General features: G+C 43.7%; 1 protein-coding gene across 1 annotated transcript in view; it reads right to left on the reverse strand.

Annotated features, from left to right (window-relative positions):
• TBXAS1 (thromboxane A synthase 1) overlaps positions 1–19529 on the reverse strand; it is a 280650-nt gene that overhangs the window by 109127 nt on the left and 151994 nt on the right. The window lies entirely within an intron of this gene.

The following is a 19529-nucleotide window of genomic DNA, read 5'->3' on the forward strand; positions in this document are numbered from 1 at the left end:
AAACACAGTTGCTGATAGTTACATATTCAGTGTTACAGATCACACAGCAAGGATAAAATTGAGTTTGCTATGGGAATGAGCCTGAAGTGTCTCAGTGAAGGATGAAGTGCCTTCTCTTGGATGAAGAAAGGAAACAGTAAATGCTGAAAGTGAAAATTTTCAATCACATACAAATGGCTACAAATTATTAGAGTAGGTGCTCTGCCAAATCTCCCCCTCCCTACACCTATCAAGTCCGCCAGCAGGTGAATATTCTGACTGTTGTCAGCTGAATATTCAACAATGGCTCAGCTCCCCATACCACAGAAATGAGGGCCCATGCCTGTGCCATATAGCAGGGGTCTGCAACATACAGCTCTAGAGCCAAATGTGGCTCTTTTAAGACAAGGAAAAAAAAATATTTAAATTAAGGTATACTGGAGAAATAGGTGGCATGCTAGAATAGTAGGGTTACCAACCTCCAGGTACCAGCTGGAGATCTCCTGCTATTACAACTGATCTCCAGCCAATAGAGATCAGTTCACCTTGAAAAAATGGCCGCTTTGGCAACCCTACTGACAAATGATACTGTGTGTAAGGGAGGGGAATTCAGTTAAGGAACTGGACCAAGCATGGAAAAGTCCACTGTTGGCTATGACTAGGTCCGAACATAAGCTGGTGTGGGCCACTACAGAGTACCAGCAAGGAAGTGGATGAAGGGACTGTCTCCCATCTTTTGCTCCAAGCCAAAAGAGGAAATTTCAGCTACTTTTGCTTTGCTTAAGATCAGGGTAGGCCAAACCAAAAAAATGTACTGTATATGCCATCAGTGTGTTTTCTGTTACTTGTTTATTATTTCATCTTACTATTTTTATACTGTTAATCACGTTGGATCCTGAGATGCTCGGGAGAAATGAGGATATATAAATATTTTAAATAATTGGCATTGAAAGAGCAAACACACACAGGCAAAGGAATGAAACAAAGGTATTTAGTCTATCCGCTTTTGGTTTATTCTTATTTGGTTTGGGGTTCTTCTGTTTTGTTTTGCCCAGAGTATTCCATTTGGGGCGTAACCCTGGTATCAATATCTCCCTCTCTAAGGCAGCAGTTAAAAGCTTACAATACTTATTTATATTAAAACTATATGTACTTCAGTGAGTTACGTATATCAGAATAAAACCTTTCTTAGAGTTCCACAGCATGTAAAGAACAGAAGTCAAAGAAAGAACATGACATAGTCAAACAAACAAACCAAAAAAGGAAACTTTAACCCACAGAAAATCACTTCAAACAGAGCATATTATTAATTGATATTATTATGATAGATGGATTTAAGTAGGTCATGAGATAGTCAGGTTTTTAAGGCTAAAAATACAATAAGTCATTTTGATTGAAATATAATTTCAGGATTCTGAAATTCAATTTCACTGAAGAATAACAAAAGAATTGAAAAATTAAATAAGGCATACTAGGGTGTGGGAACTGCAGACATGAATAAAGAGGGAAGGATGAATGGATAATTATAATTTGTCACTGTTTTCAAAGAAGGGACTCTAATTTTTTTAATTTGTGCTTAGGAATGTGTAAAGTGCAGGAGATCGCCAGCTTCCACCTGGAGGTTGGCAACCCTATGCTGGGTTGCTCAAGCTCTGTATTGTATTAAACTCCAGATGGTGGCTGGAGATCTCCCACTATTACAACTGATCTCATAAGAACAAAAGAAAGGCCCTGCTGGATCATACCAAGGTCCATCAAGTCCAGCAGTCTGTTCACACAGTGGCCAACCAGGGGCCTCTAGGAAGCCACTAACAAGACGACTGCAGCAGCACCATCCTGCCTGTGTTCCACCGCACCCAAAATAATAGGCATGCTCCTCTGATACTAGAGAGAATAGGTATGCAGCATGGTTAATATCCATTCTAACTAACAGCCATGAATACCCCTCTCCTCCATGAATATGTCCACTCCCCTCTTAAAGCCCTCCAAGCTGGCAGCCATCACCACATCCTGGGGCAGGGAGTTCCACAATTTAACTATGCGTTGTGTGAAAAAAATACTTCCTTTTATCTGTTTTGAATCTCTCACCCTCCAGCTTTAGCAGATGACCCCGTGTTCTAGTATTATGGGAGAGGGAGAAAAACTTCTCCCTGTCCACTCTCTCCAAACCATGCATAATTTTACAGACCTCTATCATGTCTCCCCTCAGCCGCCTTCTTTACAAGCTAAACAGCCCTAAGCGTCTTAAACGCTCCCCATAGGACAGTTGCTCTAGTCCCCTAATCACTTTGGTTGCTCTTTTCTGCACCTTCTCAAGCTCTGTAATATCCTTTTTTTAATGTGGTGACCAGAACTGTACACAGTATTCCAAGTGTGGTCTCACCATAGATTTGTACAAGGGCAGTATGATATTAGCAGTTTTATTCTCTATTCCTCGTCTAATTATGGCCAGCATGGAATTTGCCTTTTTTACAGCAGCCGCACACTGGGTTGACATCTTCATTGAGCTATCCACTACCACCCCAAGATCCCTTTCTTGGTCTGTCGCTGCCAGCACAGATCCCATCAGTGTATATTTGAAGTTGGGATTTTTTGCCCCAATATGCATCACTTTACACTTACTCACATTGAATCTAATTTACCCTTTTAATGCCCATGCTTCCAGTATGCAGAAATCCTTCTGGAGCTCTTCACAGTCCGATTTTGTTTTAACCACCAGGCAATAGGAATCAGTTCCCCTGGAGACAGGGTTGACAACCTCCAGGTACTAGCTGGAGATCTCCTGTTATTACAACTGATCTCCAGCTGATAGAGATCAGCTCACCTGGAGAAAATGGCTGCTTTGGCAACTGAACTCTATGGCATTGAAGTCCCTCCCCTCTCTAAACCCCATCCTCAGATTCCATCCCCAAAATCTCCAGGTATTTCCCAACCCGGAGCTGGCAACTGTATGCTGGGGGGAACATTATTTTCTGAACGCATGGATGCCATTGTCTAATTTAGCCCTGAGGAAGAGGTGTGGCCAAACCAGGCAGAGGAGATACAAGAGAAGAAGCAGGAAGGCTCTTTGAAATTGAGTCATTGTACTGAATAACCTATCAGACAGAGTGTTTGTTCTTAACATTATACGGAGTTCTTGAACTATTCCATTCAATTCAGTTAAAACTCCTGGGTCTGCCTTTTCATAATGGCAGTCATTTATACCCACTGGGATGATAAAGGGCCCAGGTTTACATGCTGTATCTGCCAACAGTGGTAGTTTGCTTTCTCAGCATATTTATTTCCTCCTTAAGGTATGTCATCAACAACTATAGAACAGAGGTAGCATAGTTTTGTCCAGGGTTATCACAAGGAACCCAATTCACAGGATGGAGCATTTGTGAATGTTGTGAGAGAAAATGACTATCATGAGAAGAAGCAGGCAGCATGTGCATGCAAGGTATGTCATGAGGCTTTGTAGCATGTCATCATCAGTATACAGATGACAACGTACCATAGTTTGACCTTGGCAGCCAAAACTGGATGGTTGCCACTCTGACCTGCCAACATTTGCCTGGTTTAAACAGCATATCAGTGATGAAAGGCTATTTGTGAGCTTATACCTGATATACACTCTAGTCATTGTTATTGATCTTGAATACAACATGACAGCCGACATAAATTGGTGGAGAATTGTGATCTGGACCTATTTTGTGTTAAACACTCAAAGGAAAAAATTCATTCAACAATGCATATATTCAAACAAGTCAAATAGGGGCACTGTAAACCCGGTCTTTTTCTTTTCAGCTGGCATCCATTAAGAGTGTAAGTGGGGATTGTGACAACAGAGCTTCCAACTGATAAATGGAGTGAGATAATGCACTCAGATAGTGCCACCGGAATCTCAACTTCCTTGTTTCAATACATTACTGCCCACACCTATCGTGATGGTCACCAATACTCTTACCATAACAATAAAAAAGTATAGCTGGTCTCATGTTGACAGTCTGTGTTGTGTCAGCTAGCAATGTACCCACACAGTGATACAATGTTAATGTACGGTTTGTGTAGCTCACAATCAATCAGCTGTCATTCAGAAATTCACAGTCACTCACATCTATCTTCAACCATCCTGGGACACATCATACTGATATTCCAGCTTCCCAGGTTAAAAGTAGCATAAATAAAGACACTTGTGCTTTTTTTTAATTCCTTTTCTGATAGGAGGAATTAATCCATGACGGTGCTATGGTAAAAAGTACCAGAGCACATTATTATAATCTAAGGCCCAAATGCCAAAAATTGAGGAATGGTTTTTACTCTATCTGCTGGTCATAACAAGCATGAAATAATAGCAATATGATGGTTCATCCACATTTAAGTCTCCTCACCTTTTCTAATGGCTAACACCTCCTGCTATGCGGTAACAATTACACAATGCTTGTTTCCGCAAAATGGGAAAAGATTTAGTGTCTAAATGTCAGACTGAAGGCTAAGCAACTCTTGAAGGAAAGAAACAGTCTTTTTAAAAGAGTAATGGGTTATCAGGGAGGGAAGGCAGCATGGTATAGTCACATCTCGTCACATCTCGGAAGCTAAGCAGGGTCAGTTCTGGTTAGTAGTTGGATGGGAGACCACCAAGGAATACCAGGGTTGCTGTGCAGAGGAAGGCAATGGCAAACCCACCTCTGTTAGTCTCTTGCCTTGAAAACCTCATAATGGGTTGCCGTAAGTCGGCTGTGACTATACAGCACTTTACACACACACATGCACACACACACACACACACAATGGGTTCTCATGTCAGGGTAATTTAATGACTACCCAGTATCGGATTAAAAAAGTGTTCAATTGTGTTCTTTAAAACATTTCTCCTACACAGTATGACTGTTGGGGGGGTTCAGAGCCCCCATCTTACCTTCCACTTGATGGGCCAGCAGAGACAATGATCAGCAGAGACAATGACACCTAAGAGGAGCATGCCTATTAGGTGCTGTGGAACACAGGCAGATGGTGCTGCTGCAGTCGTCTTGTTAGTGGCTTCCTAGAGGCACCTGGTTGGCCACGGTGTGAACAGACTGCTGGACTTGATGGGCCTTGGTCTGATCCAGCGTGGCTTTTCTTATGTTCTTATCAGCACCAGTGGCGAGGGGGCAAGTCATAGGGAAGGAAGTCATCACTGGACATCAGAAGCCCAGGCCTGTTCTTGGCACAGTCAAAAGACATTCTACCAGCCGATAGGGATCAGTTCACCTGGAGAAAATGGCCGCTTTTGGCAATTGGACTCTATGGCATTGAAATCCTTCCCGTTCTCAAACCCCGCCCTCCTCAGGCTCCGCCCCCAAAACCTCCCACCAGTGGCAAAGAGGGACCTGGCAACCCTGTCATATGTGGAAACCTCCTCCTCTTCTTGTCTGAGGCCCTGGAGTCAGACAGGCAAGGCTCCTTGGATCTTAGAACATGGGCAGGTTTATATAAGTAGAGGTAGTTCCATAGTTCTATGGGAACTGCCTGCATGGAGGCACTGTTTTCCCAGTGGGACCTTTTGCTGAGATAACACTTGGTTCTTGTAGTCCTCATACCCTCAGCTTTGAGGAAGCTTAGACAAACTTTTTTGCTTCTGACAGCAGCCATTCCTGCACTGCAACTGGTTTGGAAACTCCCTTCAGTTTCCAAAGGAGGTCGTCACAGAGTGGCACTAGAAGAAAGGGAGTACACTTTGAAAAAAGTGACACTGCCTTTTTGTTTGGCCCTTGTCAGCTTGGTTTCAATAGTGACACAGCATGGGGCATACACACTCATTTCTTTCATCCTGCTACTCCTTCCTGTCGATAGGTTTTACAGGTTTTGAAGCACTACAAAACCCCACAAAACAGTTTAACCAAAGGTGATACTGGGGTGAAGGTGCTTACCATGATCAACTCTTTTTTGGGAAAAAACCTTTCATCTGCCTCTTCATCTAAAAATAGTGGTTTATACTAAGTTCTCAATGGAAACAGTCATCCAGTAAACATGTACGCAAGTAGAGGAGACATGAGCCAATGCTAGGGCACGTGCTTTGCATAAAGAAAGCCCCAGTTTCATGCCTCAGAATCCCCAACTAGAAAGATCTCAGGTGGCAGGTATGGGACATGCCTTTCTCTGCCTGAGACCCTGGAGAGCTGCTGCCAATTGGATCTTCATATGTTCAGCATGAAAAATATATTTGAGAGAGCTGATGTGGTTAAGCAACTAGTGCTTGTCTTGGGCCTGAAAGACTAAGGAGCAAATCCCCACAGTGTCCAATGCACATTACATCTTCTCCAAAGACATTTCCAGGTTGGGTGGAGAGGTGTGTTCTGAGGGTCTGCGGATGCAGTTCCAGACTGGATTGGAACCGTGGCACATGGAAAGAGGTGGCTTAGATCTCCCCCCCACACACACACACCATGCTGTTTTCTTGAAATGATTCGAGGGGTGCTGTTTCCATGTCCAGCCCCCGGTGGGCCATTCAGGTCAAGAAAACATCCCAGAGTGAAACATCTAAGTTTTCACTTTCTGATCTGGGCCCATGCACACGTGAGAAGCCCAGACCTTCATAATGCACCACCCACGAAGGAAAACATAAATGTCCGAGAATGTTCTAGGAAAACGTGCCTAGTTAGGCCCTAAGATATAAAATAGGTAAATAGGGTTGCCAACCTCCAGGTACTAGCTGGAGATCTCTTGCTATTACAACTGATCTCCAGCAGATAGAGATCAGTTCACCTGGAGAAAATGGCCGCTTTGGCAACTGGACTCCATAGCACTGGAGTCCCTCCCCAAACCCTGCCCTCCTCAGGCTCTGCCCCAAAAACCTCCCGCCGGTGGCAAAGAGGGACATGGAAACCCTACAAGTAAGTCAGTATACACTCCGCAGGTTTCTTGACAGGGTAAGGTCAGAAGTACACTTTAAATATAATTTAGTGATTCTTTCCCCCTACCTCTTCAATTGAGTAAAACAACTGCAGATAGCTTCAGACTGTATGAGGGACCAGGGAATAGGTGGCAGGGTTTGTTCAGTCATCTTCCTGAACCTACTTTCTATCAGACATAAACATTATTGGGGACTTGTATCCCTCATCTCTCACAGGAAAAGTAGCTTGGAGGAGGATTTTCAGTGAACAAACTGCAGGGCGGTGGGGAGCATAAACAATTCTTTCTCATGCTGAAGACACCTACACAGTGGGAAAAGGTTCACCAAACTACAAGAAATATGTTGTTTTGTTCTCAATTTTATCACACCCAAAAGGTAAAACCAAAAAAGATGCTGAAGTTCCATGTTCAGAAATCAAGCTTTTTTTTCTTTGTAAACAGCAGCCATAAGGGGACCAGGTTTCCATTTTGCTCACACATTCTGTACATTACCCGTGTGTTTGCTCATGGGCTCATTTCAGGAAACTAGTGCAGGGAAAAGGGGTTAAACCCCACTCCTTTCCACCATGGTCTAATCCAAATCAAGGCCCCATGCGGCTGCCATTTATAAAGAAAAGGTGCCCAGGAGTTTCAAAATCTCAGCATCTCCCTTAATTTGATTGAGAACTGCTGGGATAAAACGATGAAAAACACCCCTGGGAAGGCCATTTTGGCAATTTACTGAAGAGATTAACTGCATTTTCAGCAGACACTCGCCATTTGCAGGGGATCCGTCCCCAGGATCACCAAGAATGGCAAAATCTGCAAATACCGGCAGATGGGTGGGAGGGGGGTTTCAGTCAGCTACCTCTCAGCAACAAAACAACAAAAATTTCTGCACAAGGTAATAATGTAATGATTAGAAGTGTGTGTGTGTGTGTGTGTGTGAAGTGCCTTCAAGTCGCTTCCGACTCATGGCGACCCTATGAATCAAAGTCCTCCACAATGTCCTATCTTTGACAGCCTTTCTCAGGTCTTGCAATTTGAGGGCTATGACTTCCTTTATTGAGCCTCTCTTGTTGGGTCTTCCTCTTTTCCTGCTGCCCTCAACTTTTCCTAGCATGACTGTCTTTTCCAGTGACTCTTGCCTTCTGATAATGTGACCAAAATATGATAGCCTCAGTTTAGTCATTTTAGCTTCTAGGGTCAGTTCAGGCTCGATTTGATCTATAACCCACTGATTTGGTTTTTTTTGGCAGTCCATGGTATCCGTTACATGATGGTGTTTGGAAGAAGTATCAGACACCTCAGAGGCGAGTGAATACCGCAGAGTCAGCACGTATACAAAAGTGCTATTTTATTTCACAGTGTCAAAGTGCTTCGCAAAGCAACCACTTCTCTCAACCCACAACCAAATACATATATGTTACACTTATATACATTACTGGCATAGTCTTCCAGCCAATCAGCAGTTGGCTGCCTTGTCTCCAGGACCATCTAGCTCAGTCCAGTTCAAGCCAGTTTTTCTGCTCATTCATGAGCTGTCATGTGACAGCACCAATCACCTGGCTGTCACTTAGATCTTTTCTATCTGCTTGCCATGTGCAGTCTTACATGTCAACATTACCCTCTCCTCCAACACCACATATCAAAGGAGTCTACTTTCTTCCTGTCAGCTTTCTTCTTTACAAAGATGGCATGGTGGTAATAAAAACAAGCTGAAGACCGTATGACATGGTTGGACCATGGGCGAAAAATAAGTGAAATAATGAGTCACAAATCCATGAATGGTGAGAGTCTACTTATAAAAAACCCCACTCTGCTCAAAATAAGCACTTAAGCATGTGCTTAAACACAAATTCAGAAGAACCAATTATTCATTCTGCATTATTCAGTATTTTTTAAGTGAAAGAATACGCTTACAAAATTATTTTTATCACTACCACAAAATACCAAGGATGAATACAGGGAGGAATAGTATAAAAATTTAGAACATCAAAGAAAGGTGACTTCAGGGTTCAGCTTAAGTTTCGCAGTAAAGTTAATAATTAGTCTTTTGAAGTGAAATTCTTCATTGTTCTCGACTCAAAAATGATTTTAATTGGGAAGGTTTAATATAGTTTCCTTTGGCAATCTATTATTGAAATGACTGAGCGCGTTTGCAATTTGGTGAACTTTTTGTTTAAAAATGCTTTCCAATACATACCAACTGCTAGCTTGAAGCCTCCAACCAATATTGATTAATTTTGCCAATAATCTTTTCCCAATGGGAAAAAAAATCAAACCCCTCCTTTAGTGAAATCTTAATGTATGAAAAAGGGAGGGATGAGCATGTATTTCAGGGCTAGTATTTCAGACTGCCAGGGAATGAGGCAGACCCTAGAAATGGTTATTCATACCTTGACAAGATGGCTAGTTCAAGGGTTATGAGGCAAGACTTAAGCTTTTTTAAGTTTTTTTTATTATTGTTGTTAAATTCCTTGAGGGATGTGGAATGTTATAGTATAGCCAGATCTTGTCAGATCTCAGAAGCTAAGCAGGGTCAGTTTTCGGATGGGAGACCACCAAGGAAGACTTCTCAGAGGATGACAATGGCAAACCATCTCTGCTTATTCATTTGCCTTGAAAACCCTTTTGGGATCACCCTAAGTCGGCGACAACGTGACGGCTCTTTACACACAAACTCATGGAACTTAGTAGTGTCAGCACAGTGCATTCCGCAATACAAATGAAGTAAAACTGCATTCCTGGTCCTCAATTATTTTCTTCCTCCCCATCCTGAGAGTGTGATTGGGATTCAGTTGTGAAAGGGCTTTGAATGAATCATGGACTACATGAACCTGGTTTCTTACAATGTTAACGTTTCTGGGGCAAATCCTGCCTCACATTCTAGATGTTGCCAGCCAGTTGCTGGCAGTATGGCTTGCAATCCAAACATATTTCTCTGTTGTGCTCTGTTGCTGACCAGTTTTGATCCCTTCCCCAGGATCAGATCTTTCACAGGCTAGCCCAGGTTTCAAAAGGCAGTGTAATGTTCTGCAGCTGTATCCAGTAATTCTGGTCGAAGTCGTACTTGATCTGACTAGCCATTTGAAGAGAGATTTGCATACACTGCCAGCCATTATTATTAGCAACATTCACCAGATATCAGCTTTGCATTGCTTAGTGAGAACATTTTTAACCTTAAAAAACAGAAACAAATACTGGCTCCTCTTGTAGTTTTGTTTTTTCCAGTTATTTACAACACTGGCTAAAACTGAAGTAGGGGGTTCCAGTGTCTCAAAGACTGTGGGCCACTGACGAAGCAGCTACTTTAAAAACTTTGCTTCCGTTCCGTCCTTATTTGTGACACTAAATTTGTAACCTGAGAAGCACATTTTTCTTCTGAATTAAAAACTGTAGGCGTCCTTCACTCTCATGGCCCAAAAAGATCACTTTGAGAATGTGTGAGATTAAGAATTCCCCTCCTCTGAGGAGCCCACTCTGTGAGATTCTGTATGAGTCACTGATCTCTGACTTTCTTCTGTCTTTTCTGGGTTTTCTCTGACCTCTGGTGTCACGCTAACGCTTCTCTTCCAACATGTCGTTTGGGAATTAGTGTTCTAACAGATGCTCGGCCATCATACACCTGTGGGTTAAGTGAGGGTATTCAAAGCTTCTGTTGATTGTGAATGGAGCAGATATCCTATTTATCTAGGGTTGCCAGCTCTGGGTTGGGAAGTACCTGGAGATTTTGGGGGCAGAGCCTGGGGAGTATGGGGTTTGGGGAGGAGAGGGACCTCAGCAGGATATAATACCATTTTCCAAAGAAGCCGTTTTCTCCAGGGGAACTGATCTTGGTTGCCTGGAGATCAATTGTAATAGCAGGAGATCTCCAGGTACCACCTGGAGGTTGGCAACCCTATATTAATTCTAAACAGGAAGCTGAACCACATTAACTACAAAAAAGAAGAAGAGTTGGTTTTTATATGCCTATTTTCTCCTCCTTTTAAGAAGAATGAAACCGGCTTACAATCTCCTTCCCTTCCTCTCCCCACAACAGACACCATGCGAGGTAGGTGGGGCTGAGAGAGCGCTAAGAGAACTGTGACTGGCAAAGGTCACCTTCATGTGTATGAGTGGGAAACCAACCTGGTTCTCCAGATTAGAGTCCACCGCTCCTAACCATGACACCACGCTGGCTTCTGTAGCAAGAAGGACAGCCACAGGCCTCACTTTCCAGACTTCTTCCCTCTTTCCCAAAGATGCCAAGCCTTAGACTCAGAAGAGAAACAGAGTAGGACTCGTAAATGGAAGATCTTTGCTGAAGCCGCCCTGAGGTTGTTCTTAAACATCCCGCTCCATGGCTCTTTGCTGCCATAACAATCAATCAAAGTATCGGGTGGCCTCTTCAGTTAATGCATCCTGGACACGACTTAAAAGATCGCAACCCACCTGCAGAGCAAACACTTCTAAGAAAGCAAGGCAAACAGCAGACACAATGGAAGCTAAATGTCAGATAAAGGTTTCCGCTTTGAAAGAGGGGGACCCTTGCCAAAGCTGCCCCGCTGACTACGCTATTTTCTGACGTGGAAAACTACCCACTAAGTTCTAACCCCATCCGGCCAACTTTTGTGTTATGGCAAAAAAGAACCAAAAAAAGTCTGTTTGCTGTGCGAGGATTAATGAATTAATACTGCCTCCACAAACACTCCTGTAAGTTAAGGGAATAATAGGTATTGATTTTAAATGCTACCAGTAATATAGATTCTGAAAGAATACTAGAGTGGCATTGATTTTAAGTCTTTTTTTCCAAAAGGCATTTGGTGCATTCAGGTATACCTTTTTAATGCAGAACTATCTTAGTGCTGGACTGACCCTGTTAATAACTCCACACTAACTTCTATTTACATTCACGATCCTTTTCTAAAAATTCAGTCCTGCATTTCATCTTTCCCTGCAAAGCTATCCCCATACACCCAAAAAGCAGCAGGGACAAGAAAGAACCTACCTAGCCAGATAGTCCTCTATAAAGGAAAAAGCACATCCCAATGTAAGAAGCAGTCTGTAGTTTCTAATGGTACTATTCACCCTGGATTCCCAGTGCTAAAACTCTCTAATGCTCTGTTTCACAAGTTCCACAGCAAAAAAAAATCTGGTTTTGCCATCACAGGCACCTCTAAAAGGGGTCCATAATCAATCCCAGTTGTCTGACAAATGTACCTGTCACTCCTATTGTCAGACATTTGTTTCTCACGGGCCTTTTATCCATGGCTGTTTTTCTCGAGGTCACCCCCCTGACTTTGTTTTGATTGTGCATGCATTTTCTGACTGTCAGAGGTCGCCTTGAACTCCTCGTGCATTTTGCCTGCATCTTCTGGATGCTGGCTAAACACGGGGGGAATGCTGGCTAAACACGGGGGAAACACACGGGGAAAGCGAGGCAGTCGGAAAATGCACCCACAATCAAAATAAAGCTCCGAAGTAGTCGGGGTGTGTGTGTGTGACCGCCATGCGTATAAGACCACATTTACACTTTACATTTTGAAGTATGCACTTAAAAACTTAGGTATACACCAGGCCAATCTTTACATTGATGTAATCCCAAAATTATTGAACTACATGCTAGCTATGTTCTTCTGACAGTAGTCCACATGGCATAGTTAGGTCATGGGCTTTTTCTGTAGTAAGCCCAGAACTCTGGTGTGGCCTACCAGAGTGGGTGCGAAGGGTGCTGTCACTTGCTACATTTAGAAAGGAGTGTAAAACAGCTTTATTTCAGAGGTCTTGAGGTGGAAAATAAACTGTTTTGGCATATGTCTGCATTTTTAATTTGTGTGTTTTTAATTTGTGCGCTGTTTTTATTTTGTTAATGGACTGTTATGTTGTTCTGTGTCCTAGCAACCTGTTGCTCAATTAGACCTTCACTCTAAGGAGATAAGGTGGGATATAAATATTTCAACCAAATAAATATAACAAAATGCTTACATGTAGTGAATTTCCTCACCCTGCCATAATATCTAGCATGGCTTACTTTGTTAATTCCCTAGATCAGCGTACACACCAGTGCTAGATATTCTGAGAGGTTCTGCCCCTAGCTCTACATGAGAACAGAGAATCTACAGTATGTGGCAAACCACTGTAGATATTACAGAGAAGTGAAGACAGACAACATGAACAAAATAGCTCATAACAGGAAGAAAGTAATGTGTGGATTAGCAGTAAATTCCAGTGATATAAATAGAAACCTATTTCCACTGATCACAGTTCAAGGGAGACAAATTAGTGATGTACCATCCATGGCTAGTGTTTTTAACTGCAATTTAGAATTGGACATGCATAAACATCTAACTACATGCATAAACATTTGTCTATCCCTGCCCTATCCTTCCCTTGTCCGCCTAATGTTCATTGTAAGCTATCTGAATAGAGGTAGTGTCATTTGTTCTGTTCAGAGTCTAGAAAACGGATCTCCAACATGTAGATCATGAGCTACTGGTATCTGACAAAGTGAGCTTTGACTCTCAAAAGCTGATACCGTGAAAATCTTGTTGGCCCCTAAGGTGCTACTGGACTCGAATCTAGCTCTGGTAGCTCTCCAGCTGCTGCAGAATAGCTTGTGTAGCCCCTAGAATAATTTTGTTGTCAGCCGCTCTGAGCCCGGCTCTGTTGGGGAGAGCAGGGCACAATAATAATAGATGGGGAGGGGCTGTGGCTCAGTGGTAGAGCATCTGCTTGGCATGTAGAAGGTCCCAGGTTCAATCCCTGCCATCTCCAGTTAAAGTTAAAGGGACTAGGCACGTAAGTGATGTGAAAGACCTCTGCCTGAGACCTTGGAGAGCTGCTGCCGGTCTGAGTAGGCCAGGGGTGGGGAACCTTTTTTCCGCCAAGGGCCATTTGGATATTTATAACATCATTCACGGGCCATACAAAATTATCAACTTAACAATTAGCCGACCAAGTCCCAAGCAGGCAGTTGCCCCAGATGACCAGTCCCAGAATGGGCAATCAGGCAGGCATCCAACCGGTGGCGCACTCCGTGGGAGGGGGCAGATCGCCAGTCTTGGATCTTTCTGAGCCAGAGATCTGCCAGGAACCACGAAGGGCCAGACCAAATGATTCCGTGGGCCTTAAACGGCCCCTGGGCCTGATGTTCCCCACCCCTGGAGTAGACAATACTGACTTTGATGGACCAACAGTGTGATTCAGTATATGGCAGCTTCATGTGTTCTAGATAGATAGATAGATAGATAGATAGATAGATAGATAGATAGATAGATAGATAGATAGATAGATAGACAGACAGACAGACAGACAGACAGACAGACAGACAGACAGACAGACAGACCAGGAAAAGCATGTGAAAAGATCTACTCGAGGTTTTTTTTTCTGCACTACTTAGGTGATAGCTGCCTTTCTGGTACTCTTTGTAGTCAATGTTCTATTTCTAGGACAGAATAAAACTTGGTAGATTGCAGGGGAAGAAGTAGCTTGGGATATTTTTCATTACTTAGAAGAAGTTCTCATTAAAGAAAAGTTTGGTGATCCCTGATCTAGAATGCTGCTGCTGATAAATAAATATACTAAATATCAATTTACTAACAATAGTAAACAGAGGAACAAAATCATACTTGAATGTATAGAAGGCTCCAAAATCCCAAACTGGAAAGTTCTTTTTTCGAGTTCACTAGATGTCTCTCCTGAGACCATATGGCAATGTAAACAGCATGCCAAAACCTCTGATTATCCAGATGTTTTCGATGTCCTCCAGGCCATTCAGACAAATGAAGTTGAACTGTACATGCTTAGCTCTAAACAAATCTTCATGCCCTACTGAAACTAATGGGAGCTAAGCACATAATTAAAGTGCTTTCCTAACGAGGGTTAGCCTCAAAAGTCCGCTTACAAGCTTTTGTTTGGATAAGTGTTTCCTAACTTGCTGACATTCTCATAATAAAGAGAGTGGAGCAGCCAAAAATATTGTAACATCCAGACATTTCTTCCTGTTCTTGACAGCGAAAAGATCAGTTGGCTCCCATGGTATGCCCACTGCATGGCGACACAGCTTCTTCTGCCAGAACTTTCATGCAAGACACTCCCAGCCTAGTCAAGTTTCACAGAACGGCACTAGAAGCAATAACATTTAGCAAAATACCAGGGAAAAGTAGGGGAGTTATTGCAAGCACCTAGTCTCAGGAGAGCTGACAGAAATAGCACCCTGTCCCATATGTGCCTTTCCCTCATTTTGGATCAGCAGTTGAGGCCTTGCTCCATCTAAACTTCCTTTGCAGCCCAGGGGTTAGAAAAAGGGGGGCAGCTTTTGAGGAGAATGAACCACACAGAGTCTGTATTGGGAGAAATTGGGCTACAACTTTGTTGAGTACAGCCGCAGGAACACCGGCACAGCATGGGGACGGATCCCTGCATCCAGCGACCCATCTGCTGTCCGATATGACCCCACTAGGGTTGCCAACCTCTAGGTACTAGCTAGAGATCTCCTGCAATCCAACTGATCTCCAGCCAATAGAGATCAGTTCCTCCGAAGGAAATGTCCACTTTAACAATTGGACTCCATGGAATTGAAGTCCTTCCCCTCCCCAAACCCCGCCCTCCTCAGGCTCCGCCCCAAAAACCTCCTGCCAGTGGTGAAGAGGGACCTGGCAACCCTAAGCCCCACCCCCTTGGCCGGCCTGCTAGGGGAAAACCGAGGAGTGGCAGACCCAAGATCCACTTGGCCGTGAGCCTCTGCGTGGTTCCGTTGTTATCTGGTGGTGAGAACCAGCCGCCAGCCCCCAAGGGGGGTCTGCCACTGATTAAGCCCCACCACTGAGATTCCTTATCGAGGTCCCCAAATGGGGGAAATGGGTGCATAGAACAATAAACTACAAGCAATGGTAATATATATGGTATATAGCAATATACTGGAAAATCCCTTAACCATGGGGAGGGTGGGCAGGAGAGCTGCCGCTGGAGAAAGGGGGCTGCTTCAGCAGCTCCCCTCTATATAGGGGCAGAGTGGACCAATGCAGAATGTCCACGCCGGAGGACTGTGTGGCCCCTTGCCCTTTCGGTCAGCGCCCTGGTGGGGTGGCAAAAGACTCCAGCCAGAGGAGCTCCTCACCATGCCCCTCCTCCCACCCTGAGCCACAAACGCAGCCTCCAGGTGAGTCGGGGCAGGGGCTTATTGAAGTTAGAGCTGTGAGGGTGTGCAGGTGGTCATTCCCAGTTGAGTTACCCTCCCTGTAGAACACATTGTTACCCTGCGAAGTACCCTGTGCCCTATCCTTCTATACACTTCACTGGCATGTTGAACTGTTGTTAAGCTGCTGAATACAGTGCAGTTGGATAGTTGAGTCAAACTTGATTTCAAATGGGTATTTTAACCACTGTTGGTTTTGTAACCAATAAGTTGCTTAAGTTATTAGCTTTAACTGACTTTTGGGTCAGGTATATTTATGGAGGGAGGTAAGGCAGCATGGTACAACCCGTTCTAGTCAAATCTCGGAAGCTAAGCAAGGTCAGTATTTGAATGGGAGACCACCTAGGATGGCTCTGCAGAGGAAGGTAAAGGCAAACCACCTCTGCTTCTCACTTGCTTTGAAAGGCCCTTGCTGCAGTTGCCATAAGTTAGTTGAAATTTGACAGCACTTATGCATGTATCTTTATGGAGAAGCAGCTAAACCACTTCATATAGGAATAAGTAATACATGCTTATTTTAATTTGCCTAGCACAAAGGTATAAGGAACAGCAGAAGAATGGTCTCACTAGGATTCATTAACCCTCTGCAGCCTTTATGCGCTCTCTCATATTCTTTATATGAATGGTTTAAGAGTGAGTTTCTTCCCACCCTCTTAATGCATGCTTATCCACAATAGCTCTTGTGAATCTACAATTAAGGGTGGCACATATTTTGGATTCATCGACATAGAAGTGCTGCATCTGCAACATATGAATATATGATGCTGCCTTATACTGAATCAATTGGCTCATCTATATCTTCTGACAGGCAGCTTCTTTCAAGGTAAAGAAAGATCTTCCCCAATACCTGCAGATAACTTTTTTAACTGGTGGTGGTGGGGATTTTTTCTTAAATTTAATTTTTACTCAATGTATGCTTTGCCTTTCTCCCCAAGACTTACAAAATATACAACAATCCAATCAGACACCATAAGACATCCAGTAAACAGAGCAATAGGACTAGGATTACAACATTAGACAACAATGTAAACAAAAAACAGTGTAAGACAATAACATACCATGACAGGCAGTTCATGAGAGGGAGGGCAGGAAGGGTTACGTCAGTGCTTGGCTCTTGTGCCAATCACCACTTTGGGGTCAGGAAGCAATTTTCCTCCAGGCCAGATTGGCCAGGGATCCTGGAGGGGTTTTTTTTTTGGCCATCTTCTGGGCATGGAGTAGGGGTCACTGTGGGGGGGGGGAGAGGCAATTGTGAATTTCCTGCATTGTGCAGGGGGTTGGACTAGATGACCCTGGTGGTCCCTTCCAACTCTATGATTCTATGATTCATAGCCAATGCACTGAGAGCAAGATAACACATATACTAAAGAGTGTAATAGGAGCCCCGTGGCACAGAGTGGTAAGCTGCAGTACTTCAGTCGAAGCTCTGCTCACGACCTGAGTTCGATCCCAACGGAAGTCGGTTTCAGGTAGCCGGCTCAAGGTTGACTCAGCCTTCCATCCTTCCGAGGTTGGTAAAGTGAGTACCCAGCTTGCTGGGGGTAAAGGGAAGATGACTGGGGAAGGCACTGGCAAATCACCCCGTAAACAAAGTCTGCCTAGAAAACGTTGGGATGTGACATCACCCCATGGGTCAGGTAATGACTCAGTGCTTGCACAGGGGAACTTTACCTTTTTAAAGAGTGAAATAGACTACAATCCTATCCACTTTCTAAAAAAGCTCCTTCCTGAATCAGTCCATTATATTACAGATTTATTCTCTTTACAAAAATGCCCTGGTGAACATTTCTGGGGCCTTCTGCATAGAAAGCAAAAGCTATGTTACTAAGCCACAGCCCCTTCCCCTACAGATGTGTCCTGCATTCATACAAACTGAATATATGCAATTGTCTTCTACTAAGTCAGCACACTGGTCTGTCTTGCTACTACTGTCCAGTCTGGATCTCTCAGGCAGAGGGAGGCTCTCTCTCGCTCCCTGAAACCCTTTAATAGGAAATATCAAGGAATCAACTTGGGTCTTTCTGCATGCAAAGTAGGTACTTCACCAATAAACCTCCACGAACTACCAGCTTGTTTGAGAAGACAGCACATACAAACAAAAAAGCAGTTTCCTACAGAAGGCGGGAACTGACTCTGACTCTGAACCCTTTACAAATGTCATGGACATCTCCTTGCTTTTCCCGTAAAAGGGAGGGCAAAGGAAGCGGTTGCAAGAACACTTTCAGAAAAACAGTTCCGATAATGCTATTGTTAACGCAGCTTTATCCAAACACCTCACTTTAAAGAAGGAAACAGGGGTCCTGTAGCACACTGGAAGACCGAGACGTTGTTTTTCTGTTACTGCAGATGTTTATTCCTTTGAGTCATATTTCAAATATTATTATTACTCCCTTTCAAAACAAAACCCCTCTTTGACTGCAGTCGAGTTTTGTCAGTACTGGTTCGTTTGTTGTCAAACGAAGGGTTATTGTATTATGTTACAACAGCAGCACCCTGGGAATGAACTCAAAGACTTCCAGGCAGAAGGAGCCAGATAACAATGCAGCTGACCCAACAGGGAATGCTGGCCCCAAGGATCAGCTCAATACAAAAAATAAAAATATGAAAAGTTCGGAAGCAAAGAGGAAGCGTAGACCAAATGGGAGGTAGCATGGTGCTGCTGCTATCTCCTGCAATGCTGTCAAGAAATTCACATAAATGGATTCTTCCTTCAGGGAACATTGAACAGTGGACCTGGGCTGGCCGTGAGTGTGCACTTAAAAGAAGAAGAAGAGTTGGTTTTTATATGCCGACTTTCTCTGCCACTTAAGGGAGAATCAAACGGGCTTACAATCACCTTCCCCTCCCCACAACAGACACCCTGTGAAGTAGGTGGGGCTGAGAGAGTGTGACTAGCTCAAGGTCACCCAGCTGGCTTCATGTGTAGGAGTGGGGAAACAACTCCAGTTCACCAGACTAGCTTCCGCCGCTCATGTGGAGGAGTGGGGAATCAAACCTGGTTTTCCAGATCAGACTCCACCGCTCCAAACCACTGCTCTTAACCACTACACCACGCAGGCCAAGAGAACTGTGGCCAATCCTAGCTAGCCTGCGGACCTATACAATACGTTTGTTGTATCCCCAACAAGACCACCTGGATTCAAGTCCAATGGGGCAAATAGCGGCTATCTGGGACTATTTCAGGTGCTGAAAACAGCCCATGGAAAAGTCGCAAAGCCATCATGGTTTAATTTGGCTCCAATCTCCACTGAAGCCAAAGGGAACTTTCCTGTGGTTGCAGTCGAAAATAATAGTTGTTAAACGTTAGTTTTGAGTCACTGCCTTTTGTGTCACTGTGTTTTGACTCCTAGCCTCATGATCTCTTGAGCACATCCAGATGTGGGTTCTCTGAAGATTTAATCAAACACACCGCAGGGTGAAAATGAGTAAAGGTGAGCAGTTCTTGTCAAATTACTGACAAAGTATTATAGCTGTTACATCAGAACTAAAGCATTGTGCATGCTTTCTGGAATTCATGAAT

This window comes from Euleptes europaea, chromosome 3 (assembly GCF_029931775.1).
Source record: "Euleptes europaea isolate rEulEur1 chromosome 3, rEulEur1.hap1, whole genome shotgun sequence".
Lineage (NCBI taxonomy): Eukaryota > Metazoa > Chordata > Lepidosauria > Squamata > Sphaerodactylidae > Euleptes > Euleptes europaea.